This window comes from Stenella coeruleoalba (assembly GCF_951394435.1).
Source record: "Stenella coeruleoalba genome assembly, chromosome: X".
In the NCBI taxonomy this organism is placed as follows: Eukaryota; Metazoa; Chordata; class Mammalia; order Artiodactyla; family Delphinidae; genus Stenella; species Stenella coeruleoalba.
In genome coordinates this window covers 15,538,311-15,555,993 of record NC_137152.1, presented here as the reverse complement: position 1 = coordinate 15,555,993, position 17,683 = coordinate 15,538,311, and positions in this window count along the sequence as shown.

Sequence of the window (17,683 nt, the reverse complement as noted above, 5' to 3'; positions counted from 1 at the left end):
GGCGTATCCAGCTTCATTACTGCCCTGTGGGCTAGCCAGCAAGAGGACTCTACAGTCATGGAACTGGATGAGCCACTGCCCGAACAGCCACCATCTTCACTCTTTACAAAATGGGCCTGTGAAGAATATTGAACAGCTTGCAAGTATCACTTTTGAAAAAATTCTTTTGCTTTCAGCATGGACTCGACCAGCATCTGTGGAGATTATTTTTTTGCTTCATTTTCTAAAGTTGTATTTAGAAAAGTCTTAAGTATTGTGCTTTGTAAAGAAGATGATTAAAATGAAGTTTTGTGGAAATATTTTTGTCCAAAGTTGTCATGGTCCAAGAGGAATGATATCTTGGAAGTAAAGTCATTTTCCTCCATTTTCCACAATTCGGTTACTCTCAGAGAAGTGTCTTAATGTCTTCAGAAGAAATGGAATATAGTGCCCCCCTTCCCATCTTTCCCAAGTGAAGAGAAATAATCCAGTAAAATCTGTAGCTGTGAATTCCATTTTTAAGTTGTTCACTTTTACATTCATATTTACGCAGAAAATTCTAGTTAGGTCTAAATTCTTTTTTAGTGTAAAGATCATTAAATTATTATCCAAATAATTGTGTAAAGCCATTTTTATTCATCCACAGCCGTCTAGACAGTATACTCAAGCACATGATTTGTTTCTCCCATAAAGACAGCCTGTATCTATCATCACATGTGTGTCTTTGGTTACTAATGGCAGGCTTTTCTTTCCTTTCGTAACCAGCTCCTTGATGGGAAAACCACAGGGAGTATAATTTACTGCTTACAGTTGCCATGGTCTGTATAAAAATAATCCCCACGTCCCACAAAGGTCTTTGTATTGTAACCTGAGGTCATCATGGTCTCTTTTTTTGTAGTAGATTAGGTTTTAGTCCTCTAGTTATTTTAGCACAAATTAATGTCAAGATGTTTTAGCACCAAGAGGGTTTGGTAAAAAGCTTTTCTCTTTGGTTTTGTACAAACTGTAACAAAGCAACGCGTGTGCGGGTGATAGGTGCTCAGCGTGGCTGATTGCAGTGTCCAACAGAGGGAAGGCTTGGCGCTTTTGACCCAAGCCAGGGGAAGAAGACGCTGTTCCCAAAACTGGCTCTAATGAGGAAACACAATGACCTAGGCAGAGAAAACACTTTCCCGGCCAGAAATAAATGTTTGTCACTGGTGTAAGGACAGAGAGGGGTCATGTCTCTTAAGGCGATGAACCTTTGCTGTCATTCCTAGTTCTGTCCCTAGGGTTTCCCAACGCGTGGAGCAGAAGGCAGCCCGTGAAGCCAAGGAGAATCCACGAAGCAGATGAAGATTCCTAAGAGGTAGTTTTATTTCATGCCTTTTTAAGTGACCCCAAATTGGAGTGCCTGTGAGGGCAGCCTCTTTCCATAAATGAAAGTGTGTGCTAATCGTATTTGTGAATCCAGGTTTCACAGTAAAATGGGCTATTCTTTTTTTCTTGTTGGAGCATTAGGTGATAAAAATATTTGAACCAAACAATAGAACAAGGTAACCTAGTAGGTTGTAGCTAGAATTTTCTAAGGAAAAAATAGATGGGAAAAAAAACTGACTAAAAAAGAAGAGTTGAGTTCCTGGAGAACCAGCTTCATGGGGCAGTTCTCTTTAAATGGCAACACGTTTAATTAAATTATACAGATAAACAATGTCATTTAAGTCGTGAATGCTTCCCTTCTCTCTCACTCCTATAGAATATGACCAGTGCTCCAAGAAACCAAGATTTGTTGGCAAACTTTGAGCGCTTTGATGAGAATGCGCCCTGGAAATGCAAAACTTCATTATTTGTTAATTTTTTTTTTAAGTTTTAAAGGGTTTTCAAACCAATTTTTAAAGCTAAAAAGAAAAACCACAAAGAAGTCAATAGCATTTCCAAGGTTATTCCCCAGGAGAAAAACAGAGATGTCTTAGGAGAAAGGGAGAGGATTCTCTTCAAGCTTCATGAGGGTTTCTTAGTTTGGGGCCTAATCTGAGAGGACCAGGAACTTGCCTGGGGCTGAAGCTCTGCTGTTGAATGCTGACAGGAGGTAGATGAACTGGGACCCTTGTATGAAATACCCACCTGCCCCCCTGCCTTGGCCCCAGGAGGCTCTCGTGAAACATTCTTATTTGTTCTCAATCAGGGCAGTCTCCCTGGAGGAAGTGAATCTGGAATGAAGAGAGACAGAGAAGTCTCAGAGGGAACTTCAGGCCCGGAAAGATAAATGCCCCAGTTTTAAAGGGACACATCTAGTGCTGAGAATCTGGCAGGGGGTGATGAGGAAGACAAAACGGGGAGGCCAAGCGGAGCACGAGAAGCTTCAAGGTAATGGAGGACAACACATGCCAAGGAGGGGCCTGTTGACAAGAATCCTACCAACGAATCCTCTAAGGTTTAAAGGACCAGAGTGATGACTGTAGGTTCAAATGTAGAACCCAGTCAGGCACCTTGAGTATTTTTAACTAACTTACTTTTTTTCTGATTATGAAGCTATTATTATACCCAAAGTGGAAAATAAAAATGATAAAGACAAAGGCAGATTAATATTTCCACATGTCCACCACAGGGACCTGGTAGGATTGTACCCTCTGGCCTTCTTGTGGTTGGGCGGGGGCAGTTCCTGGCCAATATGTCTGCATGGTCTGGGCAGTGAGATTAATTTAGAGAATAAAAAGAGATGTGAAATGCTTTGAATTTAAAAAAATAGAAAGGCAGTAATTGTCCGAATGTCATTCAGATGCAGCCTTTAATAATTTTGGAGTCTCGTAATGGAGGTCATTCTGTGTCTATAGTTTTATAGTCTGGTTTTTATACTTGGTATCATCATTTCTTTGGCATTGCTTTTTTTTCAAAAACATGATTTGTAATGGCTGCATAATACTCTGTCTCTAGATATGCCAGAGAGCATTTAACCAGTCTTTTCTGGAACACGTATTGAGTGCTTAACGATGTGCCGGACCCCGTGATGGGTGCTGAATGCAGCGTAGACCCTGTCCTCAGGGAGCTCAAATGGGAGAAAATAGACAGGTAAGCAGGCAAGTCTTCCACAGGAAGAAAGCATGACCACAGAGGGAAGTCCAGGGGCTTTGGAACTGCAGAGCAGAAGTGCCCAAGGGAGCCTTGAGTGTGGGGAGGTCAGGGAAAGAAGGGCATTCTTGGTAAATTCCAACTTTTTTATTTTATAAAGCTATGATGAGCATCTTTGGGCATAAATCTATGTCCACATTTCCAATTTATCCTTAAGACAATTCCGAGAAGTGGAGTGTGAGTTACCTGATATTTTTAGCAAGAATAGTTTTTGCCTGATGATAAACATAATTGAATTAACGTTAGTATAAAAAAGTGACTAACCGCCCATCCGCCACTGAAGTTGTAGTTGCCTAAACCTCCATGGGTATCAAGTCTGGGTCTCTTCCTTCTGGCTAGTCACTGCTCAAATGTCACCTCATCACAGAGGCCATCCCTAACCCACTAAATACAAGAGCAACGTTAGCCTCCATCTTCCCTCAGACTGTCCCATAGGAGAGTCTGTTTCATTCTGTTTCATTCACTTACACACACACACACACACACACACACACACACACACCACCTACTTACCTGTCTGTTTTCTGTCTCCTCTCCCTAGAATGAAGCCGCCATGAGATAGTGACTTTATTTTCTTCACCGCTATGTCCCCAGCACCTAAAACATTGCCAGGTGCATACTAAGCACTTGATACATGTTTATTGACTGAATAGATGAACTGGTAATTGTGACTGATGCCAAATGGAATTTATTCTATAAATTTGAGCAGTGTAGTTTTACCTTTACTAAAACTCTAAGCACAAAACTGTAGCATTCTTGGGGATTCATGACATAAGAAAACAGTTATGAAGAAAGCCTTGAGGCGCTTTACTTGTACCTGAGTCTTAGCCAACACCTGGACCCAAAGGAGTGTGCTTACATCACCATGGATCTTAGAACAAATTCACATGGTCTGTACACCATTAACTCTAAGCCTTTCATCGACTATTAGAAAACCGTGGCTACCTCTGTTTTAAGACGTAAAACATTATTTTTTACTTAGCTTCACTCTGGAGAAAGAATGAACTCAAGGGTGAGCATATCCCTGATCCTTTACTCCTGACACTTCTCTGAAGTCAGATGAGAGCCCCTCAGAGCTGACCATTTGCCCTCAAAGTGATGAATAAGTAGGACATGTAGATGAGCCCTGAGCCTCTGAGACATGCCATAGGGTTCTTGGGGTGTGATCCCCAAAAGAGCAGTAGTAGCATCACCAACCGGGAAGTGGTAGAAATGGAAATTCTTGGGCCCTGACCTAGACCTTCTGATTTAGAAACTCTGGAGAAGGACCCAGCGATCTGTGTTTTAAGAAGTCCTCCTGATGATTCTTATGCATGCTCAAGTTTGAGGACCACTGTCATGGGGGGATCATCTCACTCTCGATGAATTGTGTGTAGAATAACCCATAGCAATCTTTTCCGGAAATCTCTAGTTAGACTTTGGCTGCAGCAAAACAAGGTGCACTGTCCAGAAACTATGCCATGGTCTGTTAGGTTAAACCATATGGAATTGACATTTGTAGGTCAAATATGGTTGATTAGGGCTTCCAGTTTCAGCTCAGAGACACAGAGAGCTGCAGGATGTCCTTCCCGTGCTTACAACAAGAAAAAAGCTGGACAGACCGGAAAGTAAAAGAGAACTGAGTTTTCAGAGCAAACAGCCATTTCAAACTCTGGAGAGAGACAGGCACTTTTTTTGAGACACAGGACCTGAGCATTTGCTTACCAGGGACAGAAGCCATCAGATACTATGGAAATGGAAAAGAATATAAACCTAGAAGAATTAGCAAATTGCTTGAGGCTTAGTGTGGACTAGCTTGAGAGTATGATGCTCCTGGGGAGAGGGGTTAAACCTTTTTGCAGACATTTCCTCTAAGAACCCCTCCTGGCTCTTACAGGGAGGATCAGGGAAAATCCAGAGAAAATTCATGGTGCAGGCTGGAAGTGCTGGCTCAGGAATCACTGAGAATTCCAGTCAGATCCTTATCCCTTAAGGAGAAAAAGGCTTTATCCTACAGGGGGTGGACATGGTCTACGGACACCGGTGGACACCGGTGAAATGCCGTTGCAGCTGGAGGAATCAATTCCACTCAGCCTCAATTCCCATCTCACCTAAAAAGATTTAATCTTCAGGGAAAAGGGCCTCAAGGCTGTTGGTTGAGAATGCCGTTGGATACCCACTGCATCTGGGGAAAGAGAAGGAAAACTTTATCCCTGGAGGAGGGACAGAAGCACTTTTGATGAAACTGAGGCTTAGCATATTAGAGACACCTCTCCACCATGCCCCACTAGCACACTAGCAAATCTCCAGGAATAACAACAGTGGGTTACAGCAGGGAGAGCTGCAAGAGGTAGACAGTCTTGGGAACAGCACAAAGGGAAGCCCCAAAACCAAGAGAGGGGACCAAAAAAGATCACTACAGGAATTCTGTGTCTCTGATGTCCATAGAGACAACAAACCTCAACAGTACTACAGTATCTGCTGCCTTATACAAAATGTCTGGCTTTCAACAAAAAATTACAAGACATTCCAAAAGGCAAGAAAATTCAGTCTGAAGAGACAAAGCAATCATCGGAACCAGACACAGATATGACACAGCTATTGGAAGTATCAGAGAATGAATTTAGAATAATTATGATCACTATGTTAAAGGCTCTAAAGAAAAAAGTAGACAACATGCAAGATCAGATAGGTAACTTCAGCAGAGACAGAAACTGTAAGAAAGATTCAAGTGGCTGGAAGTCAGAAACACAATAACAGAAATGAAGAATGTCTTTGGTTAATCAGCAGACTTAAATATTTATATTTACTTAAATAAATAGCAGGACTGACAGAGATAAATAGAGAAGGCACAAATCACCAAATCAAGAATGCAACAGGGAACATCATTACAGATCCTGTAGCCATTCAAAGGATAATAAGGGAATACTAGGAACAAGTTTATGATCATAAATTCAACATATTAGAAGAAATGGACCAATTTCTCAAAAAACACAAACAAAACTCAACCAAAATTAAATAGACAATTGTAACAATCCTATAACCTTTGGAAAAAATGAACTTGTAATTCTGAAGCTCTGAAAAAGAAATCTCCAGTTCAAAATGGTTTCACTGGAGAATTCTATCAAATATTTAAAGTTTTTTTTTTCCCCCCTGTGGATCTTTTTTTTTTTAACATCTTTATTGGAGTATAATTGCTTTACAATGGTGTGTTAGTTTCTGCTGTATAACAAAGTGAATCAGCTATGCATATACAGATATCCCCATATCCCCTCCCTCTTGTGTCTCCCTCCCAACCTCCCTATCCCACCCTTCTAGGTGGTCACAAAGCACCTAGCTGATCTCCCTGTGCTATGCGGCTGCTTCCCACTAGCTAGCTGTTTTACATTTGGTAGTGTATATATGCCCATGCCACTCTCTCACTTTGCCCCAGCTTACCCTTCCCCCTCCCCGTGTGCTCAAGTCCATTCTCTACATGTGAGTCTTTATTCCTGTCCTGCCCCTAGGTTCTTCAGAACCTTTTTTTTTTTTTTAGATTCCATATATATGTGTTAGAATACTGTATTTGTTTTTCTCTTTCTGACTCACTTCACTCTGTATGACAGACTCTAGGTCCATCCACCTCACTACAAATAACTCAGTTTTGTTTCTTTTTATGGCTGAGTAATATTCCATTGTATATATGTGCCACATCTTCTTTATCCATTCATCTGTTGATGGACACTTTTGTTGCTTCCATGTCCTGGCTATGGTAAATAGTGCTGCAGTGAACATTGCGGTACTTGACTCTTTTTGAATTATGGTTTTCTCAGGGTATATGCCCAGAGGTGGGATTGCTGTGTCGTATGGTAGTTCTATTTTTACTTTTTTAAGGAACCTCCATACTGGTCTCCATAATGGCTGTATCAATGTACATTCCCACCAACAGTGCAAGAGGGTTCCCCTTTCTCCACACGCTCTCCAGCAGTTGTTGTTTGTAGATTTTCTGATGATGCCCAATCTAACTGGTGTGAGGTGATAGCTCATTGTAGTTTTGATTTGCATTTCTCTAATAATTAGTGATGTTGAGCAGCTTTTCATGTGCTTCTTCGCCATCTGTATGTCTTTTTTGGAGAAATGTCTATTTAGGTCTTCTGCCCATTTTTGGATTGGGCTGTTTGTTTTTTTGATATTGAGCTGCATGAGCTGCTTGTATATTTTGCAGGTTAATCCTTTGTCAGTTGATTCGTTTGCAAGTATTTTCTTCCATTCTGAGGGTTCTCTTTTCATCTTGTTTATGGTTTCCTTTGCTGCGCAAAAGCTTTGAAGTTTCATTAGGTCCCATTTGTTTATTTTTTGTTTTTATTTCCATTTCTCTAGGAGGTGGGTCAAAAAGGATCTTGCTGTGATTTATGTCATAGAGTGTTCTGCCTATGTTTTCCTCTAAGAGTTTGATGGTGTTTGGCCTTACATTTAAGTCTTTAATCCATTTTGAGTTTACTTTTGTGGATGGTGTTAGGAAGTGTTCTAATTTCGTTCTTTTACATGTAGCTGTCCAGTTTTCCCAGCACCACTTATTGAAAAGGCTGTCTTTTCTCCATTGTATATTCTTGCCTCCTTTATCAAAGATAAGGTGACCATATGTGCGTGGGTTTATCTCTGGGCTTTCTATCCCGTTCCATTGATCTATATTTCTGTCTTTGTGCCAGTACCATACTGTCTTGATTACCGTAGTTTTGTAGTATAGCCTGAAATCAGGGAGCCTGATTCCTCCAGCTCCTTTTTTCTTTCTCAAGATTGCTTTGGCTATTCGGGGTCTTTTGTGTTTCCATACAAATTGTGATATTTTTTGTTCTAGTTCTGTGAAAAATGCCATTGGTAGTTTGATAGGGATTCCATTGAATCTGTAGATTGCTTTGGGTAGTATAGTCATTTTCACAATGTTGATTCTTCCAATCCAAGAACATGGTATATATCTCCATCTGTTTGTATCATCTTTAATTTCTTTCATCAGTGTCTTATAGTTTTCTGCATACAGGTCTTTTGTCTCCTTAGGTAGGTTTATTCCTAGATATTTTATTCTTTTTGTTGCGGTGATAAATGGGAGTGTTTCCTTAATTTCTGTTTCATATTTTTCATCATTAATGTATAGGAATGCAAGAGATTTCTGTGCATTAATTTTGTATCCTGCTACATTACTAAATTCATTGATTAGCTCTAGTAGTTTTCTGGTAGCATCTTTAGGATTCTCTATGTATAGTATCATGTCATCGGCAAACAGTGACAGTTTTAATTCTTTTCCAATTTGGATTCCTTTTATTTCTTCTTCTTCTCTGATTGCTGTGGCCAAAACTTCCAAAACTATGTTGAATAATAGTGATGAGAGTGGGCAGCCTTGTCTTGTTCCTGATCTTAGTGGAAATGGTTTCAGTTTTTCACCATTGAGAATGATGTTGGCTGTGGGTTTGTCATATATGGCCTTTATTATGTTGAGGTAAGTTCCCTCTATGCCGACTTTCTGGAGGGTGTTTTTCATAAATGGGTGTTGAATTTTCTCAAAAGCTTTTTCTGCATCTATTCAGATGATCATATGGTTTTTCTCCTTCAATTTGTTAATATGGTGTATCACGTTGATTGATTTGCGTATATTGAAGAATCCTTGCATTCCTGGGATAAACCCCACTTGATCATGGTGTGTGATCCTTTTAATGTGCAGTTGGATTCTGTTTGCTAGTATTTTGTTGAGAATTTTTGCATCTATGTTCATCAGTGATATTGGCCTGTAGTTTTCTTTCTTTGTGACATCTTTGTCTGGTTTTGGTATCAGGGTGATGGTGGCCTCGTAGAATGAGTTTGGAAGTGTTCCTCCCTCTGCTATATTTTGAAAGAGTTTGAGAAGGGTAGGTGTTAGCTTTTCTCTAAATGGTTCATAGAATTCGCCTGTGAAGCCATCGGGTCCTGGGCTCTTGTATGTTGGAAGATTTTAAATCCCAGTTTCAATTTCAGTGCTTGTGATTGGTCTGTTTATATTTTTCTATTTCTTCCTGGTTCAGTCTCCGAAGGTTGTGCTTTTCTACGAATTTGTCCATTTCTTCCAGGTAGTCCATTTTATTGGCATATAGTTGCTTGTAGTAATCTCTCATGATCCTTTGTATTTCTGCAGTGTCAGTTGTTATTTCTCCTTTTTCAGTTCTTATTCTGTTGATTTGAGTATTCACCCTTTTTTTCTTCATGAGTCTGGCTAATGGTTTATCAACTTTGTTTATCTTCTCAAAGAACCAGCTTCTAGTTTTATTGATCCTTGCTATCATTTCCTTCATATCTTTTTCATTTATTTCTGTTCTGATTTTTATGATTTCTTTCCTTCTGCTAACTTTCGGGTTATTTTGTTCTTCTTTCTCTATTTGCTTTAGGTGTAAGTTTAGGTTGTTTATTTGAGATGTTTCTAGTATCTTGTGGTAGGATTGTATTGCTATAAACTTCCCTCTTAGAACTGCTTTTGCTGACTCCCATAGGTTTTGGGTCATCATGTTTTCATTGTCATTTGTTTCTAAGCATTTTTTGATTTCCTCTTTGACTCCTTCAGTGATCTCTTGGTTATTTAGTAGCATATTGTTTAGCCTCCATGTGTTCGTATCTTTTACAGTTTTTTTCCCCGTAACTGATATCTAGTCTCATAGCACTGTGGTCGGAAAAGATACTTCATACAATTTCAGTTTTCTTAAATTTACCAAGGCTTGATTTGTTACCCAAGATATGGTCTATCCTGGAGAATGTTCCATGAGCACTTGAGAAGAAAGTGTATTCTGTTGTTTTTGGATGGAATGTCCTATAAATATCAGTTAAAGTCCATCTTGTTTAATGTGTGATTTAAAGCTTGTGTTTCCTTATTTATTTTCATTTTGGGTGATCTGTCCATTGGTGCAAGTGGGGTTTTAAAGTCCCCTACTATTATTGTGTTACTGTTGATTTCCCCTTTTATGGCTGTTAGCTTTTACCTTATGTATTGAGGTGCTCCTATGTTGGGTGCATCAATATTTACAATTCTTATATCTTCTTCTTGGATTGATCCCTTGATCATTATGTAGAGTCCTTCTTTGTCTCTTGTAATAGTCTTTATTTTAAAGTCTGTTTTGTCTGATATGAGAAATGCTACTCCAGCTTTCTTTTGATTTTCATTTGCATGGAATATCTTTTTCCATCCCCTCACTTTCAGTCTGTATGTGTCCCCAGGTCTGAAGTGGGTCTCTTGTAGACAGCATATATACGGGTCTTGTTTTTGTATCCATTCAGCCAGTCTGTGTCTTTTGGTTAGAGCATTTAATCCATTTACATTTAAGGTAATTGTCGATATTTATGTTCCTATTCCCATTTTCTTAATTGTTTTGGGTTTGTTACTGTAGGTCTTTTCCTTCTCTTGTGTTTCCTGCCTAGAGAAGTTCCTTTAGCATTTGTTGTAAAGCCGGTTTGGTGGTGCTGAATTCTCTTAACTTTCCTTGTCTGTAAAGGTTTTAATTTCTCCATCGAATCTGAATGACATCCTTGCTGGGTAGAGTAATCTTGGTTGTAGGTTTTTCCTTTTCATCACTTTAAATGTCCTGCCACTCCCTTCTGGCTTGCACAGTTTCCACTGAAAGATCAACTTTTAACCTTATAGAGATTCCCTTGTATGTCATTTGTTGCTTTTCCCTTTCTGCTTTTAATATTTTTTCTTTGTATTTAATTATTGATAGTTTTATATAATATGTGTTTTGGCGTGTTTCTCCTTGGATTTATCCTGTATGGGACTCGCTGTGCTTCCTGGACTTGATTGACTGTTTCCTTTCCCATGTTAGGGAAATTTTCGACTATTGTCTCTTCAAATATTTTCTCAGACCCTTTCTTTTTGTCTTCTTCTTCTGGGACCCCTATAATTCGAATGTTGGTGCATTTAATGTTGTCCCTGAGGTCTCTGAGACTGTCCTCAGTTCTTTTCATTCTTTTTTGTTTATTCTGCTCTGCAGTAGTTATTTCTACTATTTTATCTTCCAGGTCACTTATCCATCCTTCTGCCTCAGTTGTTCTGCTATTGATCCCTTCTAGAGAATTTTTCATTTCATTTATTGTGTTGTTCATCATTGTTTGCTTAGTCTTTAGTTCTTCTTTTTCCTTGTTAAACGTTTCTTGTATTTTCTCCATTCTATTTCCAAGATTTTCGATCATCTTTACTATCATTGCTCTGAATTCTTTCTCTGGTAGACTGCCTATTTCCTCTTCATTTGTTTGGCCTGGTGGGTTTTTACCTTGCTCCTTCATCTGCTGTGTATTTCTCTGTCTTCTCATTTTTTTTAACTTAACTTACTGTGTTTGAGGTCTCCCTTTCGCAGGCTACATGTTCATAGTTCCCGTTGTTTTTGGTGTCTGCCCCCAGTGGGTGAGGTTGGTTCAGTGGCTTGTGTAGGTTTCCTGGTGGAGGGCACTGGTGACTGTGTTCTGATGGGTGGTGGGGCTGGATCTTGTCTTCCTGGTGGGCAGGGCCGTGTCCGGTGGTGTGTTTTGGGGTTTCTGTGAACTTAGTATGCTTTTAGGCAGCCTCTTTGCTAATGGGTGGGGTTGTGTTCCTGTCTTGCTACTTGTTTGGCATGTGGCGTCCATCACCGGAGCTTGCTGGCCGTTGAGTGGAGCTGGGTCTTAGCGTTGAGACGGAGATCTCTGGGAGAGCTCTTGCCAACTGATATTACGTGAGGCCGGGAGGTCTCTGGTGTCCAGTGTCCTGAACTCAGCTGTCCCACCTCAGCGGCTCAGGCCTGACAGCAGGCCAGAGCACCAAGACCCTGTCAGCCACACGGCTGATTATGGATACTGAGAAGTTCAACAATCTGTGGCCTGGGAGCTGGAGACTCAGGAAGCCAGTGGTGTCGTTCCAGTCTGAGTCCAAAGGCCTCAGGAGTGCCAATGGTATAAGTCCCAGTCTCTAATATTTTCTGGTGATTCAAGTGGGAACGCCAAGGTATTCTTGCTTCCAGTCTGATTCAACCTGCAGATACGGATCAGGTTTGGGGCAACCTACTTAACAGGGCTATGATGAATCATTCTTGATACACGCCGAGTTGGATATTGTGCATAAGTAATTTGAAGCCTAGTCATATGGAGAGCGCTTGAGGGCTCTAGGGAGTCTGGTTTGGAGAGGCGTAAACACAGGAAGGACGAGCACCTTTTAGAAGAACGCAGGGTGAGGGAGTCAAAATGGATTTTAAATGTAAAACTATGAAACTTTTAGAAAAAAAGAGGAGAAAATCTTTGAGCCCTAGGTCTAGGGAAAGAGTTCTTTAACTTGAAATCAAAAGCACCATCCATAAATGGAAAAACTGATAAATTGGGCCTCATCAAGATTAAAAGCTTTTATCTACGAAACAGAAACAGACTCACAGACGTAGAGAACAGGCTTGTGGTTGCCAAGGGGGAGGTGGAGAGAGAGAGGATTGGATTGGGAGTTTGGGACTAGCAGATCCAAATTATTATATATAGTGTGGATAAACAACAAGGTCCTATTGTATAGCACAGGGAATTATACTCAGTATCCTGTAATAAACCATAATGGAAAAGAATTTTTTAAAAAGATTAAAAGCTTTTGCTCTGTCTATTAAAGAGGATAACAAGACAAGCTACACACTGGGAGAGAAATATTTGCAACCCCCATATCTGACAAAGAATTGCTATCTAGAATATATAGAAAACACTCAAAACTCAACAGTAAAAAACCAAACATTCCAGTTAGAAAATGGGCACAAGATATGAACAAATGTTCACCAAAGAAGATAAACAAATGGCAGGAAAGCACATGAAAAGATGTTAAACATCATCATCCGTTGGAAAAATGCAAATTAAAACCACAGTGAGATATTACTACACACTTATCAAAATGGCTAAAATTTTTTACAGTGACAACACCAAATACTAGTAAGGATGTGGAGAAACTGGATCACTTGTACATTGCTGGTGGGAGTGTAAAACGGTGCAGCCACTCTGGAAAACAATGTGGCAGTTTCTTAAAAAATTAAACAGGCAACTACCATATGACCTAGAATTTGCACTCCTGGGCATTTATCCCAGAGAAATGAAAACTTACGTTCACACAGAAACCTGTACATGAATGTTCATCGCAGCTTTATTCATAATAACCCAGGACTGGAAACAACCCAGGTGTCCTTCAATGGGTGCATCATTAAAGAAGCTGCCATGCATCTATGCCATGGAATAGTGCTCAGCAATAACTGGAAAGCGTTACTGATGCAACAGTTTGGATGAATCCCAGGGGAATTGTGCTGGGTGAAAAAAGACAATCCTTAAAGGTTACATATTCTATGGTTCCATTTATATAACATTCTTGAAATGACAAAATTATAGAAATGGAGATCAGATTAGTGGTTGCCAGCAGTTAGGGATGAGGGGTGAGAAGGGAGATGGGTGTGGCAGTCAAAGGGCAGCAGGAGGGATCCTTGTGGTGATGAAACTGTTCTGTATGTTGACTGTCTTAATGTCAACATCCTGATATCTTGATATCAGTATCCTTGATAGCGTACTACAGTTTGGCAAGATGTTACCATTGGGGCAAACTGATTAAAGGGTACACCAGATCTCTGTATGATTTCTACAATCATCTCAAAATAAAGTTTAATTTTAAAAAAGTCTTTTGTACGCACAGAACAGCAATAGAGACAAATAGGGACTCTTCCTGAGGAGAATCATCAAGGTGGTGAGTAGCCTGGATATTGTGTCATGGAGAAATGATCGAAGGGTGTGGGAGGTGGGAGAAACCTGAGGGCAGTACTTGGAAAGCTGCCATGTGGAAGGAGAATTAAATTAGAATAAATGGGTGGGGGCTTGCCTGGTGATGCAGTGGTTAAGAATCCGCCTACCAATGCAGGGGACACAGGTTTGAGCCCTGGTCCGGGAAGATCCCACATGCCACTGAGCGGCCGGGCCCATGCGCCACAACTACTGAGCCTGCGCTCTAGAGCCTGTGAGCCACAACTACTGAGCCCATGTGCCACAGCTACTGAATCTTGCGCGCCTAGAGCCCGTGCTGCGCAAGAAGAGAAGCCACCGCAATGAGAAGCCCGCGCACCACAACGAAGAGTAGCCCCCGCTTGCCACAACTAGAGAAAGCCCATGTGCAGCAACGAAGACACAAATCAGCCAAAAATAAAATTAATTAAATAAATAAAATTTTAAAAAAAGAATAAATGGGTGGTAGTTATAAGAGAAGATTTCATTTAAATATATGGAAGAACTTTCTAGAAACTAGTTATGTTTAAAAAATGAGATGATGGGATTCTAAATATCTAGAGATTCTGGCCTTGCTGTTGCTTGAGCATGCTAGGATGCCTTAGGGCCTTTGCACTGGCCCTTGCCTCTGCCTGCAATGCTCTTCCTGTACATATCTGCATGGCTAACACCCTTATCTCTTTCAAGTTCTTCTTCAATGTCCATTTTAAGTCAAGTGGGGGCTTTGGTTCATGTTATCATCATCTTCACTCCAGGCCCTAGGCTGATGAAGCAGGTATCATCTGGAATGTTACTGGCAGCAGAAAGTTGATGGCAGATAGAAAAGAGCGCTCTGGAAGGTCTCGTACCAGAAACAAAATAGTCATTTTCACGGTGAGGCTGGGCATTCCCAGAAAAGAGAGTTGGAAATTAGAAGAGTGTTTTGGAGAGAGATTGGTGTGCTGGTGAGTTCCTCTCTGCCAATGGAGGTGTTGGAGAGTTGCCTACTACTCACCATGAGCCTAGGGAAAGGACTCAAAGATGGCCTGCTACGTATGTTCCCAAGAAGTTGTCAGGACATGGAAGACAAGTGTGCCGTGAAGGGTATGCATTTCCCCTGGACCGGGTATGGTCCCAGCATGAGCAGCCCATAAGTGGGGTTGCCTTAGCTCCTCTCCCTACACACCCGCATCTTGGAGAGGTGGCCGGCATGGCGGAAGAGGGGAGAAGCCAACACCGCTCCTCCTTTTCCCGCTGCAAGTGGGCAGCCTGGAGCGGGCCTAGAGTGGAGAAGGGAGAAATGCTTTTCTTTTTAATGTTGAAACTTTTAAGTCTTCTCATCTTAAAAGAATTCTAGACTTTTCCAGAAAAAGTTGCAAAAATCATATAAGGAGCGCAACACAGGACAGAGATCTCAGAGAAAGGGGAAACAAATAGAGCCCTGCAATTTCCCAGTTTACGGGCCTGAGAGAGTTTCCAGGCCATAGAACAGAGAAAGGGAAGCCGAGGGGAGCCCAGTTATCATTCGAAGTTGAGCTTATGGAGCTGGAATGCCAACGAGGCCACGGTGTGAGTACTGGGGAGGAGAAGGCTGCACAGAGTTCCAGAGGTGTGTAGATCGGGAATCTTCAGTAGAGTACGGACCAGCACCTGTGTGTAAAGAAAATACTCAAGGCTGGGGAAAGAACTACCTGAACGGATTAGAGGGAACAATCCTTGGAGGTCCCACAGGGCCCAGATAGTTTCTGTTTCCACTGGCCAGAATGGAAAACTTCATAAATCCCAAGACACTGGGTAGAATATTCAGAGAGGCATTGCCTCAGTAGTAGGGATTAATTACCCCTAGCCTAAAGGCTGCTCTGATCCCATTTAAAACAAAGCTTAAAAGGAGGCCTCAGAAGGATCAAACTATTTCCAAATAACTGTGTCCCAGAACAAAGCTCAAGAATATTTATAGGAATACAAAAATACACAGTACTCATTAAGGTAAAATTCACAGTGTGTGGCATCTAATAAAAAATTACCAGGCATGCAAAGAAGCAGGAAAAAAATGACCCACAATGAGGAGAAAAGTCAACCAATAGGAAAAGATCCAGTAATAAAACAGATAATAGTATTCATAAACAAGGATATTAAAACAGTTATTATAACTCTATTCTATACCTTCAAGAAGATAGAGGGCAAATGTGAGACCAGAATGGGTGGTTGATTTAGGGGTGACATAACTGTGAGTTCAGAGATTGCATGCTCATACCTAATGACTTGGTCTTTCCATTCCTATCTATTTGTAAGTGATAGTCTTGTTTGTTCCATCATATATTCCATCTGCAACATGTCGTAGAGGGAAATAACTTATTGTTTTAACTAAATCTTATGAAGTCCACCTTTTTCTCACAATCTACTTGCTCACTCATGGTGTATAATTAAAACATGCTATGGGGACTTCCCTGGTGGTGCAGTGGTTAAGAATCCGCCTGCCAATGCAGGGGACACGGGCTTGAGCCCTGGTCCGGGAAGATCCACATGCCGCGGAGCAACTAAGCCCGTGCGCCGCAACTACTGAGCCTGCGCTCTAGAGCCCGCCACAACTACTGAACCCGTGCACCACAACTACTGAAGCCCACGCACCTAGAGCCCGTGCTCTGCAACAAGAGAAGCCATCGCATTGAGAAGCCCACGCACCACAACAAAGAGTAGCCCCCCACTCAACGCAACTAGAGAAAGCCCGCGTGCGGCAACGAAGACCCAATGCAGCCAAAAATAAATAATTTTTTTAAAAAAACATGCTATGAGTTTCACCTATATTTCATAAACTAGTATTTTACATATAATCTATGCTTAATGCTTCTTATGAGTTTTATCCACCCTGTTTGTTTTTCTTGTACTTTATGGCAGATTATAATATCTATGTCCATACAATATTTATAGCATTTATACACAGGTATATCTGTCTATCTACTTATAACATAATGGCAGGGACTTTGGCTGTCTTGTTCACTATGATAACCTCTGCACCAAGGACAGTGCCTGACACACAATAGATGCTCAAGAAATCCTTGTTGAATTACGACATATGTTAGAGTTTTTCCAAATACATATACTATTGTGCAACCTCGTTGTTTCCCTTTTGTCACTATTTGCTTGGCCCTTGGGTACACTGTATTTTCTTAGGAAAAAAGTAATGAAATTGCCACTCAAGTGGTAACTAAAATATTTACAGTGTTTACAGTGTGAGTCAAAGAACTAACTAGTGGGACCACAACTGGTATGAATAACCAACCTAAAATAAAATGGAGGAAATGAGAAGAACACCTAGATTTAATCTTACCCTTTAGCTACAGTGCCTCTACTCTATTCTTCAATTCCATGTGCCAGTCCAAATGACATCTCTGCACTGGGGCAAAGTGTTTTCCAGGATGTGCACTTAGTAAGGGGCAAGGCGGAGGTAAGAACAAACAATTGTTCAACTAAAAGGAAAAGACTAATCCAGCATTTTGCAATTTTCTCATCAGTGGGGCTGAGGCAGGGGAGGTAGGAAGGACATTGGGAGAAGGGACTGGGACATGTTTCAGGTGTGCGAATTACTAGAAACAATGAGAAGGTGGGCTGTGCATGCCAACTGCAAGGAAGGCACCTGCTAGCCAGGTTCTTTACTCGGCAGGGGTTGTGTTTAAAGAAAGATATTATTCAAGCCAGAATTCACATCTCCTATGAGTCTCACTTAGTCAGTAGGGCCTAGTGAGAGCTGGAAGAAACAGGAAGATTGAAGTGCGGGCAACAGCAAGACATTGGCAAGCAATTGTGAAGTGGGCATCTCTGCCCTTCTGAAGGCTGTGCCAGTCATTGAAATAATCTCAGATGAACAGCCATATTAGGAAAATTACTATTATTA